The sequence below is a fragment of the Erithacus rubecula genome (genome assembly GCF_903797595.1).
Source record: "Erithacus rubecula genome assembly, chromosome: 5".
Lineage (NCBI taxonomy): Eukaryota > Metazoa > Chordata > Aves > Passeriformes > Muscicapidae > Erithacus > Erithacus rubecula.
Genome location: NC_136687.1, coordinates 24,596,980 through 24,604,098, shown reverse-complemented (window position 1 = coordinate 24,604,098; position 7,119 = coordinate 24,596,980). Strand labels below are relative to the sequence as shown.

The following is a 7,119-nucleotide window of genomic DNA, read 5'->3' as shown; positions in this document are numbered from 1 at the left end:
GTTTATCAAATAGCATCATTCCAGAAATACCACAAATGTCTAAAGAAATAAATAGTGAAGGAGGATTCTGACTTGTTAAGGACTTGCTTTCCAGGGTAAATAAAATTTGCAGAATTCTCATTATGTTGCCATTTGCTTATTTCTCCAAAGTCATCCCTTGGGGCATTTGTTTTAGGAAGAGTTCACTTTCAGATGACACATGACAGGGTCAGTTTATGAGGAAGAGCTATTAAAAAGTCAAAGGTTTTCAACTATTTCTTCAAATAAAAAAAATACATCCAATATGATCTTATTTTCCTCAGGAAGGCTATAGGTTCATAACCCTAAAGAGAAAATGCAGATACATGGGGAAATGATTGAAATTAACTTCAAAGATTCCCATCTGCATCTCAGAGCTGGATCAAAAATGCAATGGAAATGGAAAGATACTTATTAAATGCAATACTCATCAAGTACCTGTATATTTTTTCTAGATAGGAATGCAAATTTGTATAATCATGCCAAGTTCTTCCATCATTTCAGGACACAATTTCCACAGAACTTGAGAGACAGCTTGAGGAAAGAAAAGTATATAGCAAAAAAGCCTCATACAAAACAACTCATGCTGTTTCACCTCAACTAAGACTCTTTAATCAGTGTTTAAGGGACACTACAAATAATTTGCCTAGGAGAATTGAGGAAGTGAAGGTACTTGGGTAAACTTAAGTGTGATTTGGGCACAAAAAATTAGACTGATATGAATCCCAGTTCAAAATGAACAAGAAAGAATTAAAAATAATTTGCCAAATTATCCTTCAAAGAAAAACCAAATCATAAATTAACATTGATAGAATAAAATGATGACAGAGACTTTATGATGACAGGCATCCTGATAAATGGTATGAGGAGGAAGAACAGAGGGATATTTTTAAAGTCTATCATCAGTCTGTGTAGGGAGGATTTATTTCCCTCTTAAAGACACGACAAACATACAAATATGCCTGCAGATTTATGTTCGTTAATCTCCTAATCAAGAAAACACCGAGAGCACAATATTCAAGAATATCAAAGTACAGTTTCAGCTGCACACATAGGTGCTGAAAATACAGGGATCATCCCACAGAGCAGCTGCTACATCAACAGTGCTCACAAAAGTGAGTTCAGGACACACAGGAGTTGAGGCACAAAGCAAAACTCACTGCAATGAAAGTGCTTTCAACATGTTAATCAAACTGACTGCAGTTATCTTAAACCACATAAAAGGAAAGCTCAAAAATTAGGTAACTAAAGAAGGTCAGAACCAAGAAAAACAATGATTTGAACTATCTGTGAAGCATCAGCAATAGACATCATGCTCACATTAAAGAAGTAAGGGCAGAAATAAAGTACATGTGCACCATTAATCTCAGTCTTAATGAAATTATTTCCAGTTCTTATAATCACCACAGTAAGCAAGTATACAATGCATAGTTACACCTCAGATTAGAAACAAGTTTTCTGTTTCCAAAATCCATTTTTTTGGATTATAACGCTGGTCAGTGTACAGGGCAGGGTGGCTGCTCACCAGAAGAAAATGATGAGCCCCAACCCTGGCCCAGGACTGTATTCCTGGTGCTCTCATTCCCACTGTCCCAGTGCTGCAGATTCCCACAGACAGGAAAGGGGTGGGATGGCCTCCCCAGCACAGAGGAGCCCTGCATGGCCCAGGAATGATTTCAGTGACATGGTCTTTGAAATATAACAAATGTGACAACTACACCTTTGAAGAACAGCAACTTGCTCTTCCAGAGGATCTGGAGTATCTCAGGAGAATGGGTTTCTCCAAAGGATCATTCAAAGGGTGGTTTGATCATGTGAGAAAATAGGACATCCCTGAGGAAAGTGCTTGGCACTGCTGACAGAAGGAATAAGGGTATTGAAAAAAGGACTAAAAGTTTCCAAAGTCTGCAAAAATAGTTATAAAGCAGAGCCAGCTCAAACCTCAGAATCAAATACCAGATAAGAAGGCTGTGGAGGCTTCATAATGGGTTCAAACAGCACAATTTGTGGAGATTGACTCATTTTAGAGGCTTCAAGTTCTGTGTGGACATATCTGATCACCACACAAAACTTCATTAAGTTCTGTTTTGATTGACACTTTCACAAATTTTGTGATGCCAGTCTCATATAGGGGGTTGAATTGAGCAGGATTAATACAGTAAATACAACTTGGTGGTCTCTGTAATGTATTCTGGACCTTTTAGCCAAATCAAGTAAGAGCTGTTTCATCAGAACACTCTCCCTTTTGTTTCTCAAGCAGAGTAACTACATACAGCTTTACTGGGGATGGATACATGCCACTGAATTTGTATTAAACACTTAATACATTTTCTTAAAGGTATGTGTCTAGGTCCCAGTCAACCCCACCTGTAAGCCCCCCAAAAAACCAAACTCTAACAAACAAAACCCTCAAAAAATAAACAAAAACAAACCAACCAAAAAAACCCACAAAACAAACAAAACAAAAAAACAACCCCCCAAAAAATCAATGAAGAAAAAAGACTAAAACAAAATTTGAAAAAATCATAAAACAAGCCACTGAGCAAAGCACTAAATTAGAAAAAATTACACTTTTTTAACATGTGGATCTGATGCTTCTTGCCTTTTCTGCTAGGCATCATTTAGCTGAACTTGCCCATGCAAAAAAGTTCTGCTTATATCATTAGTCATCTCCAGTTACCTCTGCCAGCAAATAAATCCCACTTAGCTGTTTGTTGAGCCAGCAGAAATATGGCAGGGCTAATGGTTTTATTGTTGAAAGAACACCCAATGTATCTCCTCATTCAGGTTCCAGTTTGTTTGAATATAAAAGGATTTCTTTGGAGAGGAAATATACATTTCATGCCTGCAGATCAGAACTCAAAGACAAGATGTGACAGGCAGAATTTTGGGGGCAGGCAGAGTCATTGATAAAGGTACTATTCACCTAATTCAGACACAATCTCATTTGTGTCTGACCCCCCTCCCCAGTACCTTTTACCCTGGATTGTTATAAATAAGAGACTTGCAGTCTTGTTATGAATAAGAGTCCATAGCAGTAGTTTATAGTGGCATATATTTTTATTGGTAGTTTTATTTGGGAAATTTGATGCATTGTAATAATACTAAATAGACCTAGTTGTATAAGGCTCACAGTTTCATCATTTAAGTTGTATGTATTTTAATTTGTAGTTTTGGTAGGACACATGAAAAAAGTGGGGACAATTTGCCTGTGCAAATGACACAGGATTCAAGTTGAACTGATGACTTTTCATTTCATCATTTTAATTTGCAATTGTCTAATCAATAGCTATTGCTTTATCAATTGATTTTCTCAAAATTACATGCTCATAAAAGAGTTGCAGTAACCCTAGGCTTAAAGCTCAGAAAAAGAAATGTAGTAAACCTAGATTAACACAAGAATACTTTAAGCCTGAAATAAGAACCCAGACCCTTAGATTCAAGCCAGCAGTAGTGTTGCATAAAAGGATGTATTACAAATCAGTACAAAAAAATGGCTGTATGTCTAACAATGACCAAAGAGAAGAGTGTTGTTATGCTGTTCTCATTTACCTTGGTGCATGCCTGAAAAAAAGATCAGCTGTTCACTGATTCTATCAAAATTTGGAAGCAGAAACATACTGCAATTCTGTTTCTTTGTAATTTATATAAAGAAATCCTCTTAAGTGAAAGTAAACAATTTTGCTCCTTTCTGTCAAAAGCAAAGTCCTCCAAATACAATTTTAAGACATGAATTATGGTGCAAGGCAGTTTTCCCCATACTCAGTTTATATCCCAGTGGTATAAACTGTTTACAAAGCAAGCAAATTTTGACTATTTTCTATCCATCACATAAAATAGCATCTGAAATGTTAGCATATATTATGACCATTAAAACATACATTTTAAGGCTTTTCTTTTCAATAGATTTCTAAAATGACCATTAGATTTGATGACTGAGTTGTGATTGACTTAACACAGTCATTAGGAAATTGTTTCTCCTCTTTCTCAATGTTCCTTAGAAAGAAATATCTTACAGAAGGAACCTCTGTCACCAGCTACATTGTGCATTTCAAACCCATACAGAACCAAGTTCAAATAAGGAGAATTACCCTTTGCAATGAGAAATCCAATTGCCCTGCAGGATGCAATCCTACTACCCAATCAAGTACACCCTGGCCCCATGACCTTCTTAATTCTGCAGAAAAATTCCTCCAGAAAAATTGGGCTTTTCTCATGATTTATTCCACTATTGTTCAAGGCCTTGTCCAGCTGGGAGGTAGCTGGCTACAATATTTTGAACTCAGTGGGTGTGAGACATGATATAGTTTCTCAGACAAGGATTATCCATCACTTCAACTAAGCAGATATTTTTAGGTTATTAGAGATTGAAAGTTAGACTTTCTGGATATTTGATATCCACCATACCTGGTGAATGGCTGTGCATTTCCTGTTACTATACCTGGCATTTAAAACATTTTTAATTTGAAGATATCAAGCCCATCATCTATGAGATGTAAAGACTTCATAACATTGACAGAGGAGAAAGTGGACAAAATACGTTTCAAATTAACATTGGTCACTAATCAAAGGGAGTTGTTCCAAGTCCAAGATCTTGAGCACAGAGTTACAAACTCACATGCAACGGAAATGTAATTCTGAACTGTCAATAATTGTTTTAAGAAGTTTCAAATCTTAAAGAAAAACAGGGATTTTATATTGACTTTGACCTTAAAATGTTTGGTGCCTCACATTTAAGTAATCCTCATACTTGAAAATTACCAATATTTAACTTTGCTGTATTTCCATTTGTTTAATGAATGCAAATATTCTACAATGCTCTGTGAAATTATATGTGGATATCTCTGTTCCAAGAAATTTATACTAAGAAGCACTCAAAATAATTCTACACAAATCAAAGTGCTTGAGATAGACCCCTTTATTGTCATTCCAGGTCATTCTTGTTTTTTCAGCCTATTTTCCTAAGGAATCCTGTTCTCTTATCTTGTCTGTTTCTGCGAGGTAGCCCTTCCACCTTACCTTATACCAATAGATTTGACCTTACTAGCCAGTACAAGAATGGTGTTAGTGGCTGTTGGGAGGTGGAAGCCAACCACAGGATGAAATTCCTCTCTGACCTCTCACAGAGGAAAAAATGAACGCTGTAAAGATGACCCCCAAAATAATCCAAAGTATCCCAAGACAAGAAGATTATTACAACCAGTCTAACCTCTAACATCTTCAGTCAGGGTTTACATTTTATAACATGCTAGAGAATCATTCTTACAAATCAGCAGATAAACCAGATTTTTTTAATTTCTCACTTTTATGGGTTATTTTATAATGGTTTTTTTTCATGCTGCAGTGTTTCCCAAGTCTTGGTCCATAGGAGTGTGCTGATGCATATTCCTTCTACAGACTTAGCATAATCCCACTGAAATGATGATCAGTGAGCACCTCCTGCCCCTCCTTCTGTACTGACCTTGGTGTCTGCAGAGTTGCTTCTCTCAGTGCCATTCCTTCAGCACAATAAGCAGCACGGCCAGGAGAGCTCTATCCCAAGAAAAGGGCATTGGTTGGCACCACACAGCATTCAAAGACAAAGGCCAAGCAGAGGCATGTGAAGTGTGATTCAAATGGCTTTCTATATGCAAAGTCTGATTCACCATTCCTGTACTAAAATGGGAAGAATGAAGTTTTGGAAGGATGGCTGCCAGTAAGAGGAGACCAAGTATCTGTCTTTTAAAGAGTAAAGGTGGGCTTGAAAGGAAACACACCACATACACACACACACTCACCCATACACACACCCCAGAGAAAGAATAAAAAGCTGCAACAATGGCTCCCATGTGCAGGAGAGGAAAAAAGGACTGGATGTGACATGGGAAGCTGAACAAGGCAAATGGGATGGAGAGATGAATTTTAACAAAAATGTAACCAGCAGACAAAACTCAGAGCTTGTTTTCATCCTCTCAGTATTCATCACAAGTGTTCATGAGGACATATGCCAGAGCCCACTGGAAATACTAAGAAAAGTATATGGAGTAAAGAAAGCTGAACTTGTGCAGCAGATTCTTTCCTCCTTTTCACCTAAGACAGGCCATCACAGTAAATTATTTCTCGGGGACAGAACAAAAAGCTTCAAATTGTCAGAAGCCAGAAACCACCCTCAGAGTTCCATTATGCATTGTTGCAATGCCCCACCACATGTATGGGCAAAAATAGCCACATGAAAAGGTGGTGTCCTCTAAAATAATACCATGTGTGAACTCAGCACTTCTTATATATTTTGCAAAACAAAAGCTAGTAATTCAGTGGCTCTATAGCAAATAGCCTCTCCTCAGAGTGAGCAGTCAGCAAGGCCAGAAAGATTATTTGGTGAATAGGATTTAGGACTTGCTGCAGTGAATAAAGGCTGACAGTGAAGCTGATAGGGAGAACTCAGTATTTTCTTTTAAATTCAGCTTCTCAATAAGCATGCATACTGTAATATCTAGAATTTTGTCTGTGTCCCTCTTCTTTGAGAGAAAGGGAGAGGTGGAATAGGTTTCTCTCCTTTTTGTGAGAGCAATAGAGCAGCACATTGTGCAATTAATTTTCTCCAAACTTACATATCTAATCTATATTTAAAAAAAACCAAACCAAACAAAACTAAAACAAAAATAAAATAAAATAATCAAGTAAAGCCTATTTGTAAAATTAGAGTATTCGACCTCACTGGTGTTATTTAGATGAACATAAGTTTGCTTGTCTCTAACATTACAGAGCAGGAACTTTAAACACTTTCTCAGTATCCACTGAAACGGGGAGATTCTAGCTTGTAACCATGGGAAGCCTGCTTCTCCATGCCAAAGAGTAAACCTTCATTTTATGAGAGCTCCACATGTAGGAAATTGGCTACAAAAATATCATAGAAAGCAGCAGATGTTTGTGGGAAAGAATTAAAGAGGTGTTAAAACTAGAGTGCCAGAAATTATAGAAAACAAAGAAAGAAAATATGGAAAAAGAGATTTGAAAATCATAGACCTGTTTTCTGAAAATGTATCACCTGTCCTTGCTGATTTTGAAAAGCTATGAGTATGATCATCTGCTATTACCTTTACTGATTTCTACTGCATCAGC

At 37.0% G+C, this 7,119-nt stretch overlaps 1 long non-coding RNA gene across 1 annotated transcript; it reads right to left on the bottom strand.

Moving 5' to 3' along the window:
• Positions 1 to 2,794: 2,794 nt before the first annotated feature.
• Positions 2,795 to 5,631, bottom strand: LOC306802729. Its single transcript, XR_013774445.1, has 2 exons — positions 5,480 to 5,631; positions 2,795 to 2,863 (listed from the first exon to the last, which is right to left on the bottom strand). It is a non-coding gene; the product is annotated as an uncharacterized lncRNA (long non-coding RNA).
• Positions 5,632 to 7,119: the final 1,488 nt, after the last annotated feature.